The sequence below is a fragment of the Vulpes lagopus genome, chromosome 8, assembly GCF_018345385.1.
Source record: "Vulpes lagopus strain Blue_001 chromosome 8, ASM1834538v1, whole genome shotgun sequence".
NCBI classification, from domain to species: domain Eukaryota; kingdom Metazoa; phylum Chordata; class Mammalia; order Carnivora; family Canidae; genus Vulpes; species Vulpes lagopus.
Genome location: NC_054831.1, coordinates 25247932 through 25275432, shown reverse-complemented (window position 1 = coordinate 25275432; position 27501 = coordinate 25247932). Strand labels below are relative to the sequence as shown.

The 27501-nt window shown below is 42.1% G+C and overlaps 1 protein-coding gene and 1 long non-coding RNA gene across 2 annotated transcripts in view; one reads left to right on the top strand and one right to left on the bottom strand.

The window, feature by feature from the left end:
* GATA4 (GATA binding protein 4) overlaps positions 1–12232 on the bottom strand; it is an 86218-nt gene extending 73986 nt beyond the window's left edge. The window contains exon 1 of the mRNA XM_041767306.1: positions 11648–12232. The gene's annotated coding sequence lies outside the window, so the exon portion shown is untranslated. The remainder of the gene's footprint in view (positions 1–11647) is intronic.
* Positions 12233–12413: 181 nt separating this feature from the next.
* On the top strand, positions 12414–26437 carry LOC121497576. The gene is made up of 3 exons (XR_005989510.1): positions 12414–12886; positions 22399–22517; positions 25997–26437. It is a non-coding gene; the product is annotated as an uncharacterized LOC121497576 (long non-coding RNA).
* The last annotated feature ends 1064 nt before the right edge of the window (positions 26438–27501 follow it).

The window sequence follows — 27501 nt, the reverse complement described above, 5'->3', positions numbered from 1 at the left end:
TTCACTTTATACCTTGCACCTTGGAGAGGCTGGATGATAAATGAGAGATGAATAATTCCTTATTGCTACTTATCTGCTAAATCTATAAACTAGTGTCAGCATTTACTCAGTTGGGTTTAAAGCTATGTCTGGTATACTTATTAACCTGCTTAAAATAAGCCATAAAAATGGGCTTGGTAGGCAGTTTTTTAAACTAATTTTTAAAAATCACATTGGTCATTTTCCACTAACTCATGGGGTAACCTTTGGCAAATCACTTAACCTCCTTGTGCTTCACCTGCAGAATGAAGGGGGTGGGTTCCTAGATCAGCTGTAAGAGACTTGCAGCTCTGTTATTCCTAGATTCCATGATTTTCAAATGAGGAAATTAAGGGATCCTGATAACACCTATTAGAACAATTACAGATCAGTTCATATTCATGTCTCAAGAATCCTTGGCATATCCCTGGTGGGTGCGGGAGGCAGCACTTGGTAGTTAGAGCAGAGCATTTTCAGTTGTATTCTGTTACTTATTAGTACTGTGACCTTTGGCAATGCAGCACTTCTGAGTCTCAGTATCCTCATCTATAAAATGGGCACAATACAGTGATACACTGATTACTCCAGAGAGCAATCAAATGTGAAGATCAAGTGTGACATATATGTAAAAGTACTTTGATGAATATTATTCATTGTCCCCAATTTACATATGAGAGCAATTTACAATTCGAGGTACTGTTTGGTTAATCAGTTTGTAGCAGGGCCAAGGGAAGGATTATTTGACTTGTCTTATTCTACTTTTTTTTTTTTGTCTTATTCTACTTTGATGACATGTTGAAATCATTTAAAAATTATATAAAGATTACATAATCTTTATAAAGCAAATATATAATGGTTGAGTCTTCAAGAAAAACCTGTGTCTGATGAGACATTTCTGAGAACGCTAAATGGCATAGTGTTAAGAAAATCAGTCAATATCTTACTGGCCTACAGACCTAGGAACTCCCAGTTTCTCCCAGTAGAAAATAAAGCATTTTCCAAAGGCTTCGAAAATATGTACCCTTCCCAGCTCTGGTTTTCCTCATACCCATTGCTTTGGGATGCACCCTGGCCCGGCAAGAGTACATGTGGTCTGCCCAAGGCTTTGGGTTTGATTCCCTTCAGGGACCTGTGAGAGAAGCCAGTTGTTGCTGAGGATTTTTGTTGTAGAGAATTCAGTCAGCAAAGGTGTCTGGAACATGTCCCTGTGAGAATTATTCTTCAGGACAGTACTACCATGTCTGTACTGTGCAGGGGGCTAGCAAATGTGACATGAAGATAAACGTGATGCTTAACTGGGTCCTGCTTGCCTTGTAGAGGAGAAAGGCAGAGATGAACAGTCTACAAAACTGTAATCCTATAAAAATTAAAGTTCTGTGGTTCTACCAAAATTCTATTCAGATTCCCTTGTGGCCTGCCAAACAAACAAAGGCTGACCTCAATGTTAAAAAAATTCTAAAAAGTGGGGTGCCTGGGTGGCTCAGTGGTTGAGCATCTGCCTTTGGCACAGGGTCTGATCCTGGGGTCCTGGGATCCAGTCCTATATTGGGCTCCCTACAGGGAGCCTGCTTCTCCTTCTGCCTATGTCTCTGGCTCTCTCTCTGCCTCTCCTGAATAAATAAATAAAATCTTTTGAAAAATAAATAAATAAAAAAGTATAGAGCATAAAGAAGGAGAATAGGAGAGGTATTTTAAGTCTATATTTCTACTATACTTAGACTACAATTTTTGTTAAATGTTTACTTGCTAATTAACAACAATGAAACTGATCTTTAGTTTGATGTTACTTTTATCTTCTGTTGACCAAATGTGCCACATTTTAATTAAAAATCTCAGTACAAGGTCTTTTGAAGTTTCACTAAGTTTTAGTATATACTTTTTAAAAGATTTTAAAGTAATCTCTACACCCAATATGAGGCTTGAACTTACAACCCCAAGATCTAGAGTTGCACGTTACACTCAGTGAGCCAGCCAGATGCCCCTAAGTTTCCCTAAGTTTATGGTGGGATTTTGTTCCTTTTTGTTAATATTCTCACCCCCCCATACACACACACAAGCTCATTTCACACTCTGCTTATAAAGGGGGAGGAAAGCAGCCTTCATCTTTATAAAGTGCTACTCCTTTTAATAAATTAAAACTATTTCAGTTCAATAATGGGAGCTGACAGTCATTGAAACATGTCCTGTAATTCATATGGTCTTCAGTCCCATTCTTAGGGGTTAACTTTCTTGCTTTCACAAAGGTTTTCTTTTTGAACACCCTCTCCAGCTTTGGGGCACCACTAAAGGTCTGTCTTCCCTCCCCTGTCCAAGCTCTCCTCCCCTTCTCCGGGGTCTGAATAATCAGCTTTTATTTGCAGCTGGACCAGCACCTGGCCTTACATTCCAGCACATATTCTGCCAGCAAAGGGAGTTTTGAGAAGAGGAAAGTTACAAGAAGTTAGACTATTGTTTTCAATTTCAGAAACACTCAAGGTTACAAGTGAAATTCTGAGACAATCTGGATGGCTGTGAAAACATTTTCTAAAGGGGGAGGGGAGACCTCTGTGGAAAAATCACTCCTACCAATGGTAAATGTCTTCATCCAGGAATCAAGAGTCTGAGACTATACTTGGAGTTTGAGTCCATTGAGTTTTAGAAGTCTAAAGCAGAATTCTCTAAAATGGATATGCTTTTGTCATAAGCACAATAGTCACAAAATCAAAATCATAGGAAGAGGCATATCTTGGATTTGATCAATCCTCCCCATGCCTCTCAAAACATCTCTTTTTCTAATGTCAAGGAAACAGGAACTCATTGTAATTCATTTGGAAAATACAGGAAAGCATATCAAGAAAGAGAAAATCTATCCTTCACTGCATCAGCCAGAAAGAACCACTGAGAACATTTGTTTTCTCCTTCCTCCCACCTCTCTCCACCACTTTCACACCGCATAGAGTGTTTTTGCAGTCTATTTTTAATTTTTTAAATACGACAATTTCCATGTCATTAAATATTTTTAAAGATTTTATTTATTTACTTATTTATTTGAAAAAGAAAGCACGAGGGTGCGGGGGAGGGAGACGAACAAGCAGAGCATGGAGCAAGCTCTGCGCAGGGCTCAATCTCACAACCCTGAGATCATGACCTGAGCTGAAGCCAAGAGTCTGGGGCTGGCTCTACTGACTGAGTAACCCAGGCGTTCCTCTGTCATTAAATATTTTAAGGAAACAGTGTGATGGCTACATTATAGGTTTTGCATTGTTTATGTAAATAAACTCTTACTGTTCATAGTTTGTGTTGTTTTCTACTTTTTGCTATAATAAATAGAAGTTTGATGTGCCCTTGTCAAATTGACATACATTTTGGTAAGTAGGGCACCTCATAGACCTCTGATTCTTTCCTTGGGGTAAATTTCTTTTTTGGGGCGGGGTGTAAATTTCTATTACTGGAAAAGTGGGCCCAAGAATGTGAACACTTGTAGGGTTTTAGATCTGTATTGCAAGATTGCGTTCTAGAAATGTTGCATCCAAAATTTCCACCACCAGCAGCACTCAATTTTGGGTCAGATAACTTAAAAATACATCTATCAATTTTTCAGGTAAATTTCCACATTTTATCAGACAAATTTAATTTCTGAAGGGCTTTGAAGCCAGAGGTAAGAAACAAACAAACAAAGCCAAATGAAATCAAGGAGGGACATTGATGCCCAACTGAATGAATCACCGCTGTAGAGATTATTTCAGGGACTGAGGAGAGGTCCTGTTTGTCTTGTAAAGTTTTTTTTTTAATTTTAAAAAATATTTTATTTATTTATTCATAAGAGACACAGAGAGAGAGGAGAGACACAGGCAGAGGGAGGAGAAGCAGGCTCCATGCAAAGAGCCCGATGTGAGATCCCCAGATCACGTCCTGAGCTGAGCGAGCGGAAGGCAGATGCTCAATTGCTGAGCCACCCAGGCGTCCCTGTCTTGTAAAGTTTATGGGAATTTCAAAATATAAGAAACTGAAGCACAGAAATGTTAAGAAATTTGCCCAAGATAACACAGCCAGTAAGTAGTGCAGATGAGATTCAACATATTATTGTAACACTGGAGTCCAGACTCTTACCACTGACCCAGGGACAATTTGCACTTAGTATCTCATCAATCTAAAGTTTCCAGAACATTCTTTGTCATGAGCTTATTGTCCAGAAGTTGCCTTTTGTAGCCTTTACCTTTTTAACCAGCAAATGAGAATAATCTCAGATTATGTACGAAGGGAAAATTTATCTTGGAAAAAGGTGGCACTCAACTATTGAGAAGTACATTCCATACATCTTATTTCTAGGATATGCCAGAAATAGAAGAGAAATAATTTGCTTGCGGTCACCCAGTTTGCAGCTGGTTGCATCAGGACTAGAATCCAGGCTCTGGTGATTCTTTGGCTATTGCCTATAGTGTTTTCTCTGCTAGCAAATATCCTCTGTGGGCAAGTGAAGATTTGCCTAAGGCCCATAGAGCCTTAAAGTTTCATGGGGTTAGTGTCTAGCAACTGGGATTTCCCTCTCCAGGAGAAGTCTGAAGGGGAAGTGGCACAGCTGGGTTAGTGGGATGTGGGTTGCAGCAGCATGAGGGGCTTAGCACCCTGAGTTTAGGTGTGGGCAGGCAGAGATGATCCTCTCTCAGGGAAAGACCTGCCAGTCCAGTGAGTCACTTTCAAGCGGAAATCTCAGGCAGGAGTGATTATTACTAAGGGTAGAGACTGTTGCTGGCCTTCTGGGGAGGGGATTCCTGCATTGAATGGAAGGCTGAACCAGATAACCTCTGGGGCCCTTCTAGCTCCCGACCTCTCTGATTTGTATGTGTTGGAGTAAAGAAGTGAGCAGTCACGGGACTGGAATAGTTGATTTAGGGTCCCACCCCAGTCGCCAGTGGAGTTCTCATCTTGGGCAAATAATTTAACCTGTCAGTACAAGGCACAATGCCTGGCCCAGAGTAAAGCTTTGTAAATGTTTGCTGAATGAATGAACGAAAGAATGGAGGATGGATTTAAATCTCCCAAGTCCGGAGGAATATTGGTGAATATAGGATTCTTACAGTGCCTTTTGATTATTGTGGAGTTTGAATGAGACTATGTAAACTATATACTGAACTTCTTAAACTATATATTGAATTTCTTTAAAGGAAATTTGATCTGCCAAACCCAAAGGGATTCTAATTCATCCTTATACTGACAAAGGATAGAAATATAACATACCAGCCTCAGGAAGCCTACTTCGCAGTGGTCAGTTTTGAGCCCACACCAAACTCTCTATTTCATTAATCCCTCCTGTCGCCAAATGGGGCAGCTCAAAGCCTCCCAGAACAGGGTGGGGCAGCCAGATCGCATCCCTCCCTCCACCCCCGCCCCGGATAAATGCCGAGGTCTAATGGATTGTTCAAGCTGCTGTCCAGATTAGATAGCAAGCCCCTTCGTTATCGCGGCTGGAGCAAACTCGGGCGGCCACTAGGATGAGAGCTTTCTAAAGGCAGCCCCGAGAAGCCTGGGGAATCCAGAGGGCAAGAGAGAGCAGAGAGCTGCTGACAAATCCTGGGGCCCCAAGGCTGTTTCCACAGAGCGCCTCTTCCCAGAACTTGCCCGGACCCTAATCCTGCCCCTACTCCTATAGCATTTAAGGAAGCAGGTATCCGATGCGATTGGTTGTTACTAAGACAGTAACTTGTAGATTCTGCTTGTTAACCTCAGAGAAGGTGGGAACACTCGAATGACACCCCCCCTCCTTGATACCAGAGAGATGCTTTTGCACAGTGATGACTGCATCAGAAGGGCTGTACCTTTCCTCATTTTTTTGTTGTTCCTGAGTCACTGCAGGGGAAGCAGAGCTGACTTTCTGATTCCCCCTTCCTAATTCTCCATGGTCAAGTTTTTACCGGTTAATGACCCTGTTTTTTTAAGGAAAAGTTTCTTTGGAGTTTTAAGTTTCTTAAATAAACCTTAAGGTTTTTTTTTTTCTTATGAGCTATTTTTGTCTTCAGTCATTATCCAAAAGCAAAAAAGATCTACTATTTATCAACACTTATAAAAATAAAATTTCATATACGCTCTCACAACAAATTCTACATAAAACAATGATAAATGCTCAAAATCATTATTTATCTACAAGGATATACTAATTGCTCTATCATTATTATGATAGAACTACTGTGATATAACAGAAAGCAAATAAAATCTTAGCTGGTGAACAAGGAAAAGTTATCTATTTATGCCATATCAATTTCCTGTTAAATCTTACAGTTAGTGAAAAGCCATAATAAATGGTGTGGCAGGACAAATCATCTGGCTCAGTATGAAATGTTTCTACAACATAAAAAAAAAACCTCTGCATCATGTTTTTTTTTTTTTTTTTTTTTTTTTTTTTTTTTTTTTTAGTGAATCAATCTTGGTAGACATCCACCTACGAAAATGATTGTATAGTGTGGTATTTTAGAGGTGGAAATTTAAGACCTTTCTTAAGGGCAAACAACACAGCTACTGTGTAGTTTAATATCCAGAAATTAAGATAAGTCGCCAACAGGACGGCTTCTGATTCACCCAATAGGACATCATTATCCAGTGCGTTCTGCATGCAAGGATCACACTCAAATTAGTTTAAAAACGAATTTACCATGAGGAGTAAGGATCTACGGTTGGGATGAGAAAAGAGCAAGCGAGAGTCGGGGGATTTTGGATTTTAAAGGTGGCACGAATATCTGGGAGCACCCCGGAGTCACTAAAATCAGCCAGGTCTGCAGCCGCCAAGGACCGGCAAAAGAGAAAGGTACTCAGGTAAAAAATAAAAAAAAAAAAAAGAAAGAAAGAAAGAAAGAAAAAAGAAGAAAAAGAAAAGAAAAAAGAAAAAAAGGAAAAGAACAAATTTTATAGATAAAGAACAAAGTAGTAAGGGGAAAGGATTTTGATTAAGCAAGAAAAGGAAACTCAGGCATTGAATTGGAGGGAGGAGAACGAGAACCAGAGAGGGAGGTGGGGGTGGGTGGGGATGAACGAAAGAAAGGAGAAAACAAGGAAAGTTAAGACAATACTAAACGAATAAAGAAAATCCCTAAGACCTGTGGGTAGGGTGGTTGAGGGAGAACAACACATCACCGTATCTAAAGAAAAGCAGCAGCCATTCCAAACTCCGCCCTGTCAAACACCGACCCCGGGAACGCCGCACCGGCGCCTGGACACGCGACCCCCGCGCAGGCTTCGGCCCTGGGGGCTGCGGCCACCGCCCCCCGCCCCCCCGGGGCTTAGCCAAACGTGCTTTTGGAAGGCTCTGCGGGCAGTCTTGTCTAAGACCAATTGGACGGGTGTTGGGGAACGGTCGAGTGCGCGGCCCAGAAATGATAAAAAGACAGTGCTCTCCCCCCAGCACTTGAGCTTGCCCAGGCCTGGGAATCCAGTGGCTTCTGCACAAGTCCCAGGTCCCGAAGCTTCGAGAAATCTCTACTTCCGGCCCCTGCGCCAGCCGGGGACCGTGCAGAAAATGTTAAAGCTCTTCAAATCGGGCCGAAGGAGACTTCTCCAATTCCGTGTTGGTAACCCACTAAGCCCACGAGCTAGGGGTGCCATCCGCGCCCCTTAGAAGCCCCCCAGACCCGGCCCAAGAAAGGACTGAAGCAGTGCCTTGCGGACTGGAGTCGGGTCCGCGGAGACCCTCGCTCGACTAGGTAGCGGGGAGATGTCCTTGTGCACAGGGATGCTGACACGCACAGCAGCCTAACTCGGGGTAGGGCGCGCGCGCGCGCAAGGGATACCCGTTTTGTTGAAACTCCTACTGTAGTTCTTGGCCTGTTCTGGGACCTTACTGGGAGCCACTGGGTAGGCAGCAGAGGGACGCGGCTTCCTTATGCCCTTCGCAGCCCAGCCCAGACGGGGCACCGCACTGGGGCGAGCGGGGCCAGGGTCGCGCCAGCCCCCGCACTGGGAAAGGCGCGGGCAGGCTGTGGGTGGAAGCCCTGCCCACCTTCTCCTCCGCCCCGGGTCCACCTGGGTGTTGAGAATGCCCCGGCTCGGAGCTCCCCAAAAAGGGTCTCCCGCGGAGAGAGCGATCTGGGACCCGTTTTGAGCAGCATCAGGCCCAGGCCCGAGGTCACACGGCTGATCCCGACCTGGACTCTGGGGTCTGCGGCCTGGGCTCTGTCGCCCACTAGCCCTGCTCGGGCACACTGGGTCCCGCCGGGATCCCGGGCTTGGAGACGCGACCCTGGAGACCGCTGGAGCGACAGGCACCCGAGGTCGACCTGCCCTCTGCGGCGCCGTAGTGGTTGGAAGCATTCAGACCAACCCAACCGCAGCCTCGCCGGGCAGAGACCCGACAAGAGGAAGTTCCGCTGCAAAGTGGCATTGCAGGCCAACGGTCTAGTTCGCTTGCAAAGACCCGCGGGTTCTAGAACGTGGTGCCGCGCGCCGGGGTTTGCTCCAAGCCTCGGGCGGCTGCAGCAGCCCTGCTGGCCGCCACCGCCTCCTTCCCCACCTGCTCGGGCTCTGCCCACGGCCGCGCCGCAGGGACCACACGCCGGCACCTTAAACGCACCCGAGGCGGGAGCAGCCTTCTTTGGGGCGCCCACGGCAGTTTTCCGCGAGGGCGGCGTACTTCTCAGTGGGGTTTTTTCCTTTGGGGAGATCGCCTCCAATGCGGATTGGCAAATGGTCTGAGCCCCCTTTGCGGGACAGCCAGGCAGAGTAACTTCTCCCAATCTTTCTTCTCGTCTTGCGGGGTGTGGGAGAAACACCACCTCCCACACGGAGATGAATTCGCAAACTTCTAAAGCGCCATTCAGAAGGGATTGCAATTGATCACTAATTAATACCTTTTTTTTTTTTTTACTTTAGGAGCAATTATCTGCCTCTTTGGGGGTCCCTGAAGCTTTACTGGGTGTTCCCCTTATTTGGGAGTGTCCATTGCCACCACCCCCCTCCCAGCCCCCATTCTGTCCCTTAAAAAAAAGTTACTTTTCATTTCCTTCTCCAAACTCTCGACGCGGTTAGGACTGCTCGCCCCAGGCCGGGCCCATGAAGGCCAGGGACACTCTCAAGGTCGTGGGTATCCGCGCTGGGCCGCGCGCGGGGACCCCGCCCAGTCCGCGGGTGCCCACATTCGGAGCTCAGCAGTCCTCGGTTCTTTTTCATTTCGCCGACAGCCCTAAGCCTGGTCTCTTCCCTTCCCTCCCGTGTCCTTTCCGACCCTCCGCCGGAGCCTGACGCCTCCGGGTTTATTGACCTTAGATCGGCTTCGGGGCTTTATCAGGCCCGGCGGAGTGTCCCGCGGCGCCCCCCCCCCCCCAGTGGCGCGGTGGGAGCCCTTCTTAAGCTTTTCTAGAAACGTCTTTCCTGCCCCGTCTCCACTCGGCTCCGAGAACCTACAGAAAAATCGTCTGAATTCTGGGGATCCTGGGGAGAACCGAAGCAGAGCCTTGGGGGCCACGGATATTTTCTGTGTCGCCCCTTTATAGATAACGCCGGTGAAAGTGCGTGCCTCCCTCCCTCCCAATTATTCGGATAATTGTCTCGAATCTCCACTTGGTGCTGTGTTTAGACAGTTGGAGATGGATCGTTTGAATTTCTTCAGTATCTGTCCTATCCCAGCCCTCAACGCCCTCTTCTCTACTGTCCCCAGCCCTAAAACATCTCTGGACTTACACATACAAACTATAATTTTACATCCTATAAATCACTTGGCAAATATAACTAGGCATTAGAAGGTCGTTTGAAATGGATATTTTATTGAGCTTGAGAAATAGAACAGGGATAAAGAGCAACTTCATACCATTTCCTCAATACCAGCCCCACAAAGCTGTCTTAAAATCTCCCCCCATCCCCCGCCCCCCTCAACTGAACTTGGCCAATGCAAAAATCACCTTCACAGACAAACTCTTTAGAAGACAGAGGAAATGTCTATGTCACTAAAAATGAACTGCAATCTAAAAACTTCTGTAAAAAAAGTTCATGAACTGGGACTTTCAAATATCCTTTTACTCTAAGCAGATTTATCCAAATAAGACTAACAGAAACAAAACACTTATCACTATAACGGGAAAAAAAAAAAGCCAAACCAATTTTGTGATAATAGGTCATAGGATTCTAGGAGCCTTTCGCAGTAAGGTTTTCCCTCATTTCAGATCGGCACTTCCTTAATCTTGCCCAGCTAAAGACCTTTCAATTCCCTTTATTTTTGACGAATACGCAGAAGACTGAGAATGTCCACTCAAAGGGGGAAAATGGGAAGGAACAGGAGAAACATGAGCTGGGCAGGGGAATGATAAGTAAAGCAGGTGAATGTAAGTTTTGAGACAGCTTTTGAATTTGTCTCACTGGAAGCTGGCAAGGCTTTGGGAGAGGGAAACACAGAAGGAATAATTTTCCATTCCCTGTTAATATTTGTAGTAAGTGCACAGACATCAAGAGACTTTGCACTAAATCGGACCCCATTCCCAAAGAGCACTTGATTTGTCCTCAAGAGGCTACAGAGTTAAAATATGCCCTTGTCTGTTTTTAACCTTTGGGCAAAGGGAGGAAGCTCAGACAACTGGTTGGTTTTGAACTCTCCCAGAGCAATAGCTGTTAAATAATGCTTCACTGTCTTCTCATTCTCCACCTCTGTCTTTTCAAAGCTACTCCTCTGTCTTTACTTTTCTTTCAGACTCACCCCCTTTCTCAGCTACAACTAAAATTCAAAGCTCATTTGTCCCAACTCTAGATTTAGAGAAAGCAGAGGTAATTTTGACTTGGATGAAAAAGCATATGCAACCAAGCTCTTCAAAGCACGACAAAGCGTGCTTTGCACAGTCATTACGGTACACTTGCAAAACCCACCTCTACTCCTCCTTCCCACCACATGCCTGGCTCCAGAATAAATGAAAAATTAAACCCTACACCTAACCTGGCTAACCCTTGACCTGTAAATAGGCAAAGAAAAATATCAGATCCTGAAGGCCGAGAGGCCTATTCCCTAACAAACCAATGAAGACAACAGGAAACGCTGGTGAGACTTTCTGCCCTGAAAGCATACTGAGCACGTCTGACATAGATCAGGAAGGGTTTTCCTAAGCTTTCTCAAGGGGTTCTCAAGACTGAGCATCAGTGGCCTCCTGGGGTGAGGTGGTGGTGGTGGGGAAGCCGAGAGATCTGGGTGTGTTGGAAGGAGCAAAGGCAGGAGGGTCCGGGACACCTGGTCAAATCCCTTTGAGTTTTTGTGTGGTATGTATTTATTTACTTTTTCTTAGGAGACTGGCCATCCCCATCGATTTCTGATTGTTGGAGTGGGAGGCTGAACCCGGAAATAGAAAAACTAAAACACTACCAAGTTGTGAGAAAGAAAAAGAAACAGAGGGAAAAAGTGGGAAAGGAAGCCTTGCCCTGTGGTTTGGCCTGGTAAGAATCTCCTTTCTTCCTGTCCTCAAAGGTCTGAGAGCCTCCTGCTCATCCTCAGTCACTCACTGGTAGGTCCTTGCCCCTACCTCCCCTCTCCCCACAGGCTCCCGACTCAGCGCTCCAACCTTACTTAACCGACCTTCTATTCCTCTGCGGGGCTGTGGGCCCCCCTGGGCTCCTCCTGGGCTCCTCCCGGCGCCCTGCATCACCCCTCTGCCCAGACAGGGGTCCCCAGGAAGGCCAGGAAAGGACTCACCCCTGGTGGGATCGGTGCCCCTGTAGCTCCCCGTGGGCCCAGTGCGAAGCAGACTCTCAGGGACCGTCTCAGTTCCTCAGTCTCTCAGTCTCAGGGATTCCAGGCTGTTCTCAGCGGGGTGGGAGGGAGGCGTTGTGAGCTGCGTCTCCCAGCTCCCTCGGAGCTCCCAGCTTTCCCCTCGGAATTAGATAACAGGAAAAATAGATAAGAGAAGTGGTTCATTAATTCAGCAAGCATTTTTTTGGGGGGGCGGTATGTGTACAAGTGGAAGGAAATCCTGTTAGGGAATGAAGCCCTGGTTGGACATTTTTTTTAAAAAGTCAATGTTCAGAAGGTTCCAGAGATGCTTCTGGAAGGTCACTCAGAAGGACCCAGATGGGCAGGAAACAAACCTAAGGAATCACTATTTGTGGGGAAAAGTGCTGACTTCACAGCAGGGCGGCCCTGCACCCCAAGTCTCTCTGAGGCTAGTCCTGCCTTTCTGAGGAGTGGGCTGGCTGCTTCACAGTTGCCTGCTTAGGTAGGTGCTGTCATCCTCCGAGGGTAGAAATCACAGTCACTGCAGTACTGCTCTTCCTAGTACAGCAATACAAAATCAGAGATTTTTTAAAAAAGATTTTATTTATTTATTCATGAGAGACACACAGAGAGAGGCAGAGACATAGGCAGAGGGAGAAGCAGGCTCCCTCCCAGGGAGCCCGATGCAGGATTCAATCCCAGGAACCCAGGATTCTGACCTCAGCTGAAAGCTGAGGCTCAACCAACTGAGCCACCCAGGTATCCCCAAATCACAGATTTTCAAAGCACTTTTTGTGTTGTATTGCCTGGGCTCCTCACAACGGGAGCAGGTAGGCAGATTATATAACAGTAAGAGGAAGTTGAGACAGTTGAGCTCCAGGAGGTTAGAAATATGTCCATGGCCCAGTCATACAGCAAGGAAAGGGGTACATGATTAATTGATGATTCCTCATCAAGCCATAAAGAAGTCACTGAATTCTTAGAGTTAGAAGATACCTCAGAATTCCAATCTTCTACCCAAAGCAGAAAGCACCAATGAGGTGATTATCTGTACTCTGGATACTCCTGGTATGGGGAGCTCACCACTCTACATTGCATGGAGGTACAGCTCTACTGGCCACCACACTTCCTTGTCTTCCAGATGACCCAGGATGGTGGGGCTGTGCCACGAACACAGGAAGAAGCAGGGAGCAGTGGTTGTGGCCTGACCAGAGGTATCAGGTAAACCAGGGCAGAAGCCTACCCTGTCAGGCCCGGCATTATTTAGAGTGAGTCTCACTCAGCTGTGGAGTCAGTATCTCCCAAAGGCACTTAGTTCTTAAGAAGCCGCAGAAACACAACACCTTTATGTTTTAACCTATTTCCCAGTTCCCAGTCTCCCAAAATCCTTACCATAGTCTCTCTGGAAAGTGGAGAGAGAATGTACAAGGGATGACTTTTTTCCAAATGGAGACCAGGAACCTGAATCAGCAAAGGTAAGCGAACTGCCAGAGGTCAAAGAGCAAGTATTTGGTGGAAAAGAAATCAGAGAGATGAAGGCCTGGGAAAAAAAGGGGAAAATGTAAGGGGATAATGAATTTTTTTTCCCTTCTAAGAATTTTTAGTTACTAATGTTTTTGTAAGTGATGAATAAGGTGTCTATTATTGTTATCTGCCTTTACACTCTTCCCCCGCCAAATAGCTTGTAGAAACTATGCCACAGGAAGATTTTAGTGTAAAACTCCCTGTGGTGTCAGATCATTAAAATTCCTAAAGAGTGAGCTGAACAGTATAAGGTCTGGATGCAGAAGCTTGGGTCCTTCTTTCTCCATGACCGGGGTTATTTCACAAGAGGACTGCCTTGTTCCCACATAGCTTCTCTTTATGGACTTTTAAAAAAATTATTATGGTAAAATATATATAACATAAAGTTTGCCATAGGAACCAGTTTTAAGTATATGTCCTCTTCCTAAGCTGAAACTCTGTCCTCATAGAACACTAACTTCCCATTCCTCCTCTCCCCTGGTGACCCCCATTCTACTTTCTGTCTCTATGGCTTTGACTAGTCTAAGTGTCTCATACAAGTGGGATCATATAGTCTTTTTTTTTTAAAAAGATCTTATTTATTTTTCATGAGAGACACAGAGAGAGGGGGAGAGACACAGGCAGAGGGAGAAGCAGGCTCCCTACTGGGATCTCAGTGCGGGACTCCATCCCAGGACTTTGGGATCATGCCCTGGGCCAAAGGCAGGCACTAAACTGCCAAGCCACCCACGGATCCCCTCGCTTGTTCTGTTCAGTCAGAAGGTAACTCCTAGAGATGATGGAACTGCTGATAAAAGCAGCCAGAACTCTAAAAATCAATCAAAACCCACACCAAGGAGAGAGCCCGAGACTTTCTGAGATCTGAGGAACACCTGTTTTTAGGTCTCCTTTCCCTATTCCTTAAAACACACACACACACACACACACACACACAGTTTTTATTAGTTTTTCTATTATCAAAGTGTTACATATTTATTGCTAAAATTAAAAGTACTACAGAAGGTAGAAAGCAAGTCTTTCTTACCACCTGTCCCTCTCTCTCACCAAATAACTCTTAAATTATGACTTCCCTTCTAAAAACTCTCCTTCCTCTGGGGTGTTTGACATTGAACATATGATGAAGAGACAGTCTCCAGAAATTACATTTCTTCTTCTTGTGTGAGTAAATTAATTAATATCTTTAAGACTCAGTTTTCAAATCCGTAAAATGGGCATGATAACAATTCTTATAGGGTTCCTATGGAGGTGAAATGGGAATCACTTAGTGTGAAGTCTAGAATTAAAATGAATGACTGAGTGAATGAATAAACTGTTATTAATATTATTAGCTGTGGGCAGAAGAGGAGGCTTGCTGGAACACTACTCAGCCGTTAAAAAAAGAAAAAGAAATCTTGCCATTTGCAATGATGTGGATGGAACTAGAGGATAGTATGCTAAGTGAAATAAATCAATCAGGGAAAAACAAATATGTGAAATTTAAGAAATAAAACAAAGGATCATAGGGGAAGAGAGGAAAAAATAAAACAAGACTAAATCAGAGAGAGAGACAAACCATAAGAGACTCTTAATCATAGGAAACAAACTGAGGGTTGCTGGAGGGGACAGGAGTGTGGGGAAGGGGTAGCTGGGTGATGGGCATTAAGGAGGGTATGTGATGTAATGAACACTGAGTGTTATATAAGACTGATGACTCACTGACCTCTACCTCTGAAACCAATAATATATTATATGTTAATTAATTGAATTTAAATTTTTTTTAAAGATTTTATTTATTTATTCATGATAATCACACAGAGAGAGAGGAGAGAGAGGCAGAGACACAGTCAGAGGGAGAAGCAGGCTCCATGCAGGGAGCCCGACGTGGGATCTGATCCCAGGTCTCCAGGATCACACCCCGGGCCAAAGGCAGGCGCTAAACCGCTGCACCACCCAGGGATCCCTGAATTTAAATTTTTAAAAAGATTTTATTTATTTATTCATGAGAGACACACACAGAGAGAGGCAGAGACACAGGCAGAGGGAGAAGCAGGCCCCACGCAGGAAACCCCCGATGCGGGACTGGATCCCAGGACCCCAGGACCACAACCTGGACTGAAAGCAGGCACCAAACTGCTGAGCCACCCAGGGATGCCCTTGAATTTAAATTAAAAAACAAAAAAAAGAAGACGCTTGCCTTTAGCCCAGTGACTCAGCTGTGGCCTCCTGCGTCAACCTATGTCCACGCAGGATATCTGTGGACAGTTGCCTGGCAGGTGTTGACCAGCTGCCCAAGAACCCTTCCAGGTTCAAGAGGAACTCATGGCTGTGCCATGCTTAGCAGGCAGCTCTTCCAATTGTGTTGATGTTACTGTTGATAAGTGTGTCCTTGTGACTGGGAGGCCCTAGGGTGACCACCAGCTTTTGGTAAAGGTGAGAACTTCGGGCCTGGGCCTTTAGAACATCTCATTGACTCTGGAAGTCCCTGAAGTCTGTGTGGCACGGGCAGGGTTAAGGATAATTGGAAAACAAGTGGCCTGTCAGGCCAGGTTCTGACTTAATTGCATTTCCACCCTGTTGACCTATCTCTCTTCTCTAGCTTGTCAGTTTCCGATTTTTATTTTATTTTATTTATTTATTTACTTATTTTTAAAGATTTTATTTATTTATTCATGAGAGAGAGAGAGAGAGAGAGAGAGAGAGAGAGAGAGAGGCAGAGACATAGGCAGAAGGAGAAGCAGGCTCCTCACAGGGAACCTGATACAGGACTTGATCCTGGAACCCAGGAATCACATCCTGAGCCAAAGACAAATGCTCAACCACTGAGCAACCCAGGCATCCCCCAATTTTTTTAAAATTGAGACCTAGCTCACATATCATGAAACTCACTCTTGTCAAATGCACCATTCAGTGGCTTTTAGTATATTCACAAGGCTGTGCAACCACCACTACTATCTAAATCCAGAATATTTCCATTACCTCAGTTGCAATTTGACTGGATCAATAGATGTTTCCTGAAAGTTTCTTTCTTTTCTTTTTTTAAAGATTTTTATTTATTTAGACATGAGAGACACAGAGAGAGGCAGAGACATAGGCAGAGGGAGAAGCAGGTGCCCTGTGGGGAGCCCGATGTGGGCCTGGATCCCAGGACCCTGGGATCACAACCTGAGCCAAAGGCAGACGCTCAACCACTGAGCCATCCAGTGTCCCTCCTGAAAGTTTCTTAAATAAAACCCAGGCTGTCTAGTTAGAGAGGTCCCTGGGGTTTTATTAGTGTCACTTCATTCTAGCTTGATCTTCTGTGTCTGCACCCTCAGTCTCCCACCCTCTTGTTCTGCACATCGACTTGATGAGCCAGGACTGTAGCTATGAATGGAGACCATTCCTCGGGTTCTCATCATGGTACCAAGTACGATGCTGAGCACTTTGTGTGTATTTTCTCTCACCCTTTTTTATCTAACTTTATAGAAGGGCCTTGAACTCAGGGCTACTAGCTTCAACCCTGATATGCTTCTTGCCTTGCCAGTGGACTCTGAACCGCTCACTGGACTTTTCCTCGAGGATGTTCTCCTCATGCTCTCTGCTAGATAATACCTGTGCAGCAGTTTACAATTTGGCAAGCATTCACCTCTGTTCTCTCATGTGACCCATTAACCTTGTGTGTTCAAGAGCCAGAATCTTTCCCTCCTTGGAAACTCGATCCCTCCACCCTAGATCGATCGGATTCCAGGCCCTCTGGTCATGTCCAAGGCCAGTGCAACATTTCGTTACTCACACTTTACCAACATCCTACTCAGATCAGTCTTTTCATAGAGTTGGGGCTCAAGGTGGACATATTTGCAAGCTCCTGTCTCTTGTGTTGATAAATAAATTTGCATGTTTGGTTTTGGCTTGTTTCTCCTTGTGGAACATAAAGCCTGCAGGGGTAGGGACTGTCTGAAATTTTCCTTTTTAAGGGCAGAGAAGACCTTTTTGGGGGGCTGATTTCCGCGCTTGGCCTCTCTTGTCCCTTCTTCCAGTGGGAGAATCTTCCTTTCTATGGGACATCCTTTTTTGTGGTGTAGTTGGAACAAGTGCCCTAAGTTGGTCAATTTGAAGATGCACTCAGTTTTCCTGAGACTTTCCAGCCAGGGCTAGTGATGAAGAAGCCATCTGTATATTGGGCTTCCAAAGTTGGTGGGATGTGCATCTTCAAATTCCACATGTGGAAGAAGGTCTGCTAGGTAACAAGGACTATGATGACATACTTAGAACCCCTAGATTCGGCTACAACTTTACTAAGCGAATATGAACTTTTTTAGATACTTGCCATGAGAAGAGTACCAACAAAGGGCTGCACACACAGAATAATCTGGAATTCTATGGACTGGCTGGCCTGCAAAATATATATATATTTTGTGGAGGCTGTGGAATTGAAGAAACCGAATCTCCATAAGTGATCAAGGCTCCTTTGACATTACGTATTTTATTTTATTTTTAAGAGATTTTATTTATTTATGAAAGACACATAGAGAGAGAGGCAGAGACATAAGCAGAGGGAGAAGCAGGCTTCATGCAGGGAGCCCGCTGTGGGACTCGATCCTGGGACTCCGGGCTCACGACCTGAGCTGAAGGCAGACGCTCAACCGCTGAGCTACCCAGGCATGCCTCACATTATGTATTTTATTTATTTATTTATTTATTTATTTATTTATTTATTTACATTATGTATTTTAAAAGGAAGACAGTGCAATCATTGTTGTCATCCTCCACAGTTTATTAAAAGAGATGAGTGCAATCGAAATAGAGGAAAGGACTCATTATAACCCACGTGTTCTTCCCTTTACCGGCCTTACTCATAGGAAAGTCTCTTGGCTGCTAATACACTGCTGTGTATATATAATAATATAATGTATTATTATAAGATTATATATATTCACAGAAAGATGCAAAGACAGTACATTTCTTGTATTCTACTCTGTTTCCCTCAGTGATTGCATCTTACATAACCATGGTACAGTATCAAAACCAGGACATTGACAATATGTGTGTATCATTCTTTGTCATTCTATCATATGTAAATTCACGTACCCATCCCTGCAGTCAAGATACACAATTATTCCATCAGCACAAAGACCTCCTCCCCCTTGTACTACTCCTTTCTAGTCACACCCAACCCCCTTCCTCACGCCTGGCAACCACCAATTTTCTCCACCTGTGTAATTTAATTTTTTTTTAAATTATTTATTTATTTATTTATGATAGTCACACACACACAGAGAGAGAGAGAGAGAGAGAGAGGCAGAGACACAGGCAGAGAGAGAAGCAGGCTCCATGCACCGGGAGCCCGACATGGGATTCGATCCCGGGTCTCCAGGATCGCGCCCTGGGCCAAAGGCAGGCGCCAAACTGCTGCGCCACCCAGGGATCCCAATTATTTTGAGAATGTTATACAAATAGAATCATACAGTACCTGACCTTGTGACATTGGCTTTTTAAAATCAGCATAATGTCCTTGAGATCCATCCAGGTTGTTGCATTAATTCATTAATTCATTTATCATCAATTCATCATTAATTCATTATTCATCATTAATTCATTTCATTGCTGAGTAGAATCCCATAGTATGGGTGCACCACTGTTTATTTAACCATTAACCAACTAAAGGACATTTTGGCTGTGTTGACTATTACAAAGGAAGCTGCTAAAAGTAATTATGTACAGCTTTTTGTGTGGACATAAGTTTTCGTTTCTCTGGGATGAATGCCCAGGAGTGTGCTGTGTCACATGATAATTGTATGTTTAGTTTTGTAAGAAACTGCCAAACTGTCCTCCAGAGTGGCAGTACCATTTTATATTCCACCGTCAAAATGTGAGAGATCCAATTTTTCCACATCCTTGTCAGTATTTGAGATCTATTTTTAATTTAAGCTCGTCTGATAGGAGTGTAATGATATTTATCAGGTCTTAATTTGTGTTTTCCTTATGGCTAGTGATGTTTCTTGAAAATCTTTTCATGTGCTTATTTGCAATTGTATATTTTCTTCAGTGAAATGTCTCTTCACGTCTTTTGCCCATTTTCTAATTGGGTTGTTTGTTTTTTCAGTGTTGAGTTTGAGTTTTCTTTATATATATATATTTTTTTTTTAAAGAAGCCCATGTTCTTTTTTTTTTAAGATTTTATTTATTTATTCACGAGAGACAGAGAGAGAGGCAGAGACAGAGGCAGAGGGAGAAGCAGGCTCCATGCAGAGAGCCCGATGTGGGACTCGATCCCAAGACCCCAGGATCACGCTCTGAGCCAAAGGTAGACGCTCAACCGTTGAGCCACCCAGGCGTCCCTCAAATGACCTATTTCATATTAAGAAAGTTGTTGTCGTTTGTTTTTTGAGGAATTGGTCCATTTCATCTAAGTCTTCAAACGTGTGTGTAGAATGGATCACAGTATTCACCTTTTGTCTTATGATTTCTGTAGGGTCTGAAATAATATTCCTTGTTTCATTCCTGATCTTGGCAATTTGTATCTTCACTTGCTTTTAACATTTTCATTTTTGTTAGAGTTTTGTCAACTTTACTGGTCTTTTCAAAGAACAAGTTTTTTGTTCCATTGATTTTTTTCTCTATTATTTTTTTGGTTTTCAAATTCCATTGGTATCTATTCTTGCCTTTGTAATTCTTTCCTTCAACTTGCTTTGTATTTATTTCACTTTGATTCTTATAGCTTCTTGAGGTGGGAGTTTAGATTACTTATTTGAGAGGTTTTTCTCTTTCTAATACAAACGCTTAGTGTTACAGATTTCTTTCTTAGCACTGATTTAGCTATGCCCCTCAAAATTTTTCTTAAAAAAAAAACTATATACTCCTTTATATATTGGCAAACTGAGTCAGAACAAGATTACATGTTCAAGACACACAACTAGTCGATGGCAGAGAAACCTCTGTCTCTGGGACTAGTTATTTCTCCTATATTCCACAGTTTACCTGGTGATTTTATTTTATTTTACCATAGTGCTTTTTTTTTCCCTTTTTTTTTTTAATGAATTTTTTTTTAATTTTTATTTATTTATGATAGTCACAGAGAGATAGAGAGAGAGGCAGAGACACAGGCAGAGGGAGAAGCAGGCTCCATGCATCGGGAGCCCGACGTGGGATTCGATCCCAGGTCTCCAGGATCGCGCCCTGGGCCAAAGGCAGGCGCCAAACCGCTGCGCCACCCAGGGATCCCTTTTTTTTTTCCCTTTTTAAGTCATTATTTAAATTGAAGTATAATTAGTATACAATGTTACATTAGTTTACGGTGTACAATATGGTGACTCACAATTCTATACATTACTCAGTACTCATCAAGATAAGTGTACTCTCTCTCTCTCTCTCTCTCTCCCTCCCTCCCTCTCTCTCTTTTTCAGTTTCAGAGATAGAATTTTAGTGATTCTAAAATTCTAGTTGCATATAACACCTGGTGCTCATTACATCAAATGCCGTCCTTAATGTCCATCACCCAATTATCCCTTCCCCTCACCCACTTCCCCTCTAGCAACCCTCAGTTTGTTTCCTAGAGTTCAGTGTCTATGGTTTGCCTCCCTCTCAGTGTTTTTTAAAAACATTGAGATATAATTGTGATATAATATATTAGTTTCAGGTGAAAAATGTAAGGACTTGATATTTGTATATATTATGAAATGATCACCATAAATAAGTCTAGTTAACATCTTTCACCATACAATTTTTTTCTTGTGATGACAACTTTTAAGATTTACTCTCTTTGCAGCTTTCAAATAGGCAATGGAGAATTATTAGGGATAGTCACCATGCTGTACATTATATCCCATGACTTATTTTATAACTAAAAATTTTACCTTTTGACCTTCTTCACTCATTTGGCCCACCCCTCATCCCTCACCTCTGGCAACCACCAATCTGTTTTCTGCATCTATGAGTTCGTTAAAAAAAATTCCATGTATAAGTGAGATCATATTGAATTTATCCTTCTTTGTCTGACTTATTTCACGTGAAATAATGCCCTCAGATTCTATCCATGTTGTCATAAATGGCAAGAATTCTTTTTTATGGTTGAGTAATATTTCTATTGTGTATTTATCATAACCTTCTTTATCCATTCTTCTGTTGGTGGACACAGCTTGTTTCCATGTTTTGGCTACTTTTTAAAAAGATTTTATTTATTTATTAATGAGAGACACACAGAGAGAGGCAGAGACACAGGCAGAGGGAGAAGTAGGCTCCACGCAGGGAGCCCAATGTGGGACTTGATCCCAGGTCTCCAGGATCAGGCCCTGGGCTGAAGGCAGTGCTAAGCCACTGAGCCACCTGGGCTGCCCCAAATTTATCCTGTTTTGAGGTTCACTCAGTTTTTTGAATCTCTAAGTTTATGTCTTTTGCCAAATTTGGAAAATTTCAGGTTTTTAAAAATACTTTGTAAGCCTTGCTCTCTTCTCCTCTTTTCCTGGGACTCCAGTGACATGAATGTTATTTTTGTTGTTGTCATTATTGTCCCATCATCTCTGAGGTTCTTTTCATTTTTTTAAGCCTCTTTTCTGTCTATTGTTCAGGCTGGGTAATAATTTCTACTGTTTTATTTTCTTTTTCCTTTTTTTTTTTTTTTTTTAAGATTTTACTTTTAAGTAATCTCTATACCCAATGTGGGGCTTCAACCCACAACCCTGAGATCAAGAGTTGCACTCTCCACTGACCAAGCCAGCCTACTATTCTATTTTCAAGTTCACTGATTCTTACTTTCGTCCCCTCCATTCTGCTGCTGAATCCATCCACCACGTTTTTCATTTTGGTCACCGTATTTTTTAGTTCTAAAATTTCCATTTGGTTCTTCTTTATTTGCTCTTATTTACTAAGAGTTTCTGCCTTTTCATTTGTTTCAAGTGTTTGTAATTGAAACCTTTCTTTTTTTTTAAAAGATTTTATTTATTTATTTGAGACAGAAAGAATAAATGGGGGGAGGGGCAGAGGGAGAGAGAGAAGCAGACTCCCCACTGAGCAGGGAGGCTGCTGTGGGGCTTGATCCCAGGACCCTAAGATCATGCCCTGAGCCTAAGGCAGACAACTGACTGAGGCACACAAGGTGTCCCTATTGAAGCATTTCTATTGGCTGCTGTTAAATCTTTGTCAGATAATTCTAACATATATGCCATCTTGGTTGATTGTCTTGCCTTATCAAGTTGAGTTTTCCCTGGTTCTCAGTATAACGAATGATTTTCAATTGAAACTTTGGCATTTTGCAGGTTACATTACAAGACTGGATTTTATTTAAATCTTCTGTTACAGTAGTTTCTGGAACCACTGGAAGTTTGGGCTCCCCACTAAGCCTCTACTGATTCTACTCTGTCTAAGATCACTAGAGGTGTGTTGTAACTTTGTGTGGCCTCCACTTATACCATAGGGAAGAGGGTGGTCTCATTATCAATGTGTGGTGGTGAAAGTCCTGACTCCATTAGGTTTCTCTGACACCATTCCAGTTGAGAGTGTGGTTGCTGAGTTGCTATTGGGTGGGATTATGGGACAAAGATTCTTACATGATTTTCATTGACAATGCAAAGTGGGGGACTTCACAAAAAAAGGTTAAACTTTATTGAAGGAGAAAGAAAAGATGAAATAAATGAAGAAACATACTATTCTCTTAGGTGAGAAAACTCATTATTGAAAGATATGTTGATATTTTAGAACTTCACAAATTTGTCTTAACATTTATTTGAAATAATAAAGGGACAAAAATAGCCATGAAAGAAAAGTAATCAAAAGGACTTGACCGCTAAATGTTAAAATGTATTATAAAGCTGTAATGATAGCAATGAGGCATTGACTTAATAATATGCAGATTGATCAATGGAACAGAAATAGGTAGTCCAGAAATATACATAGGGGTTTTCTACATTATAAATGTGGCATTTTATAAAGAACAGATTATTCAATAAAAATGTGTGGGCACCCCAAGATTGCCAGAACTCATACAGCAATTCGGCAGTGTGGCAGGATACAAAATCAATGCCCCAAAATTAGTGGCATTTCTATACACTAACAATGAGACTGAAGAAAGAGAAATTAAGGAGTCAATCCCATTATCAGTAGCACCCAAAAGCATAAGATACCTAGGAATAAACCTAACCAAAGAGATAAAGGATCTATACCCTAAAAACTATAGAACACTTCTGAAAGAAATTGAGGAAGACACAAAGAGATGGAAAAATATTCCATGCTTGTGGATTGGAAGAATTAATATTGTGAAAATGTCAATGCTACCCAGGGCAATTTACACATTCAAAGCAATCCCTATCAAAATACCATGGACTTTCTTCAGAGAGTTGGAACTAATCATCTTAAGATTTGTGTGGAATCAGAAAAGACCCTGAATAGCCAGGGGAATATTAAAAAAGAAAACCATAGCTTGGGGCATCACAATGCCAGATTTCAGGTTGTACTACAAAGCTGTGGTCATCAAGACAGTGTGGTACTGGCACAAAAACAGACACATAGATCAATGGATCAGAATAGAAAATCCAGAAGTGGACCCTCAACTCTATGATCAACTAATATTCAACAAAGCAGGAAAGACTATCCACTGGAAAAAAGACAGTCTCTTCAATAAATGGTGCTGGGAAAATTGGACAGCCACATGCAGAAGAATGAAACTAGACCATTCTCTTACACCAGACACAAAGATAAACTCAAAATGGATGAAAGATCTAAACGTGAGACAAGATTCCATCAAAATCCTAGAGGAGAACACAGGCAACACCCTTTTTGAACTTGGCCACAGCAACTTCTTGCAAGATACGTCTATGAAGGCAAGGGAAACAAAAGCAAAAAAACTATTGGAACTTAATCAAGATCAAAAGCTTCTGCACAGCCAAAGAAACAGTCAACAAAACTAAAAGACAACCTACAGAATGGGAGAAGATATTTGCAAATGACGTATCAGATAAAGGGCTAGTATCCAAGATCCATAAAGAACTTATTAAACTCAACACCAAGGAAACAAACAATCCAATCGTGAAATGGGCAAAAGACATGAACAGAAATTTCACCAAAGAAGACATACACATGGCTCACAAGCACATGAGAAAATGCTCTGCATCTCTTGCCATCAGGGAAATACAAATCAAAACCACAATGAGATATCACCTCACACCAGTGAGAATGGTGAAAATTAACAAGACAGGAAACAACAAATGTTGGAGAGGGTGTGGAGAAAGGGGAACCCTCCTGCACTGTTGGTGGAAATGTGAACTGGTACAGCTACTCTGGAAAACTGTGTGGAGGTTCCTCAAAGAGTTACAAATAGAACTACCCTAAGACCCAGCAATTGCACTACTGGGGATTTACCCCAAAGACACAGATGCAATGAAAAGCCGAGACATCTGAACCCCAATGTTTATAGCAGCAATGTCCACAATAGCCAAACTGTGGAAGGAGCCTCAGTATCCATCGAACGATGAATGGATAAAGAAGATGTGGTCTATGTAGACAACGGAATATTACTCAGCCACTAGAAAGGATGAATACTTACCATTCACTTAAATGTGGATGGAACTGGAGGGTATTATGCTGAGTGAAGTAAGTCAATCGGAGAAGGACAAACATTATATGGTTTCACTCATACGGGGGAATACAAAAAATAGTGAAAGGGATTATAGGGGAAAGGAGAGAAAATGAGTAGGAGATATCAGAGAGGGAGACAAACCATAAGAGACTCCTAACTTTGGGAAACGAACAGGGGTAGTGGAAGGGGAGGTGAGTGGGGGAATGGGGTGACTGGGTGATGGGCATTGAGTGGGGCACTTGGCAGGATGAGCACTGGGTGTTATACTATATGTTGGCAAATTGAACTCCAATAAAAAATATACAAAAAAAAAGAATAAAGTAAAAATTGTGTGGGCAATTGCAAACCATTTGTAAACAAATGTAAACATTTGATGGCAAATGTTATCTCACACTGTATGTTTAAATTTTAGTTGGATCAAATATCTAATTAAAAACATAAAACCACAAAAGTTGTGGAAAAAATATGCTGAACATTTATATAATCTCAGGGTAGGAAAGACCATTCAATGCATGACATCGAAGGTGCAAACTATAAAGATGTATCTTTATAGATTTAACTAGATAGAAAATTAAAACTCTGTATGGCAAAAATTATTATGATTTATTTGCAATTTACATGTCAGATAAGGATAAACATTTTAAATATACAACAAACACAAATCAGTAGGAACAAGACAAGGCTTCAGTACAAAATTAGATGAAGGATATAAATAGACATCTTATACAAAAAAAGAAATAAAACTTGCCAATTAATGTGAAAAAAGTTAAACTTCACTAATAATTTATATGAATGCACATTAAAACATAAATGCAATATTACTTTTGTTAATTGAGTTAATAAAGATGAAAGATGGTTAATGTGGCTGAAGAACAGAATAAGGTGGGCAGTGATTGGACCAAGATGAGCCTGGAGAAATAGGCTTGGGCCAGCTTGTGGCCATGCAAACCATGAGAGGATTTGGAGTTTTATCACCAGAAAACGTTAAGTTTTTGAAGAGTTTTAATCAAGAAAATTACATGCTCAGATAGATGTTTTGAATAGCTCACTATAGCTCACACACGTGAATAGATAGATAGACACTATCTATTTAGGTATATAGCTGCATTATCTATTTGTGTTGGAAAATGTCTGAAAGGAGATAGTTAATTCTAATATTTTAATAGTAGCTGGTTTTGGGTGATGACATATCTGGTGATTTACATTTTTTTCTTTTTTCTAATTCATACTTACCAATTTTTCTGCAAATATTATGCATTAAGAACTTATTTATTTTTTTTTAGATTAAGGATGTGTGGAGATAAAGAAGCGCAAGATTTAACACCTGGTTTTCTCACTTACTAGGTGTTCAGCTATTGAACAAGATACTTAATTCCTCTGAACCCAGCCTGTTTCGTATATGTCCCTGTGAATAAAAATAAATATAAAATAACAAAGTTTTATACTTAAGAGTGGTAATGATAAAATAGTTGTCTCACAGGGCTTTTATAAGCATTATGTGAAATTGCATACATAATTAGTATTTTATAAACTACTATGTAAACATTAGTTGAGATGATGTTTATATCACTCACAGTTTTCCAATACATAGTTAAGATATCTGTTAAGATATCTGTGTAATTTATTTCACGGAATAGATGAGATACCACTGTACCTTTCTGATTAAATGTGCAAAGAAACTACTTTAAATTTATTTATTTTAACAAGGATTTATCGAATGCTTGGATGAAGTTGGGTAATGTCAATACTGTGACAAATTTTGCATGTTTCTAAAGATTATTATTTGTAGCAAATATTCCCAAGGGAGTTTCCATTTCTGAGTTGGTATCACCCATTCTTTGTACTTAAAAACATTTATTTTTAAAGATTTTATTTATTTATTCATGAAAGACAGAGAGAGAGACAGAGACATAGGCAGAGGGAGAAACAGGCTCCATACAGGAAGCTTGATGTGGAACTCGATCCCGGGACTCCAGAATCACACCCTGGGCCAAAGGGAGGCGCTAAACCGCTGAGCCACCCAGGGATCCCCATCCTAAAATTAAAAAATTTATTTTCTTTATTTATTTATTTATTTATTTATTTATTTATTTATGAGACAGAGTGTGAGAGACAGGGGAGGAGCAGAGGGAGAGAATCTTCAAGCAGACTTCCCACTGAATGCTGAGCCCCACCTGGACCTCCATCTCGCGACCTGGGATCATGACCTGAGCTGAAACCAAGAGTTGAACACTTAACTGACTGAGCCACTCAGGTGCCCCTAGACTGTGCTTTTTGAACAAATAAAATTATCAGACAAAATTGTCAAATCAACTGGCCAGTAGAGAGTATGGCATTTGAATAGAATTGCCAGGTAATCTTCAGGACATATGAGACCTACTTAGACTAAAATACAATGTGTTATTTGTCTGAAATTCAAATTTAACTGTGTATCTTGTGTTTTTATGTGCTAAACCTGGCAACTCTGAATATGGAGAGCCCACTATTTTGGGGTCAATAGAGGGGATGTGTATATTGGTGAGGATAGCATGTAAGTGGGAGGGTACCTAGAGCACTGCATTATGAAAGTACCCTTTTCCAAAATTTGGATTAGTGCATTATGACAGCCTAGAGTTGAGAATAAATGAGTATTTAATGAAAGCGACATTTGAATCGATTCATGAAGGATGGTGGATTTCCCAGGAATAGTATCCATGTTTATAACATATATGTTGGACGTAAGGCCTGCGTGTTCCACCCACGATTCCCATAATTCCTGTTTTATGATTTGTTTTTCTCAAGTCACTCA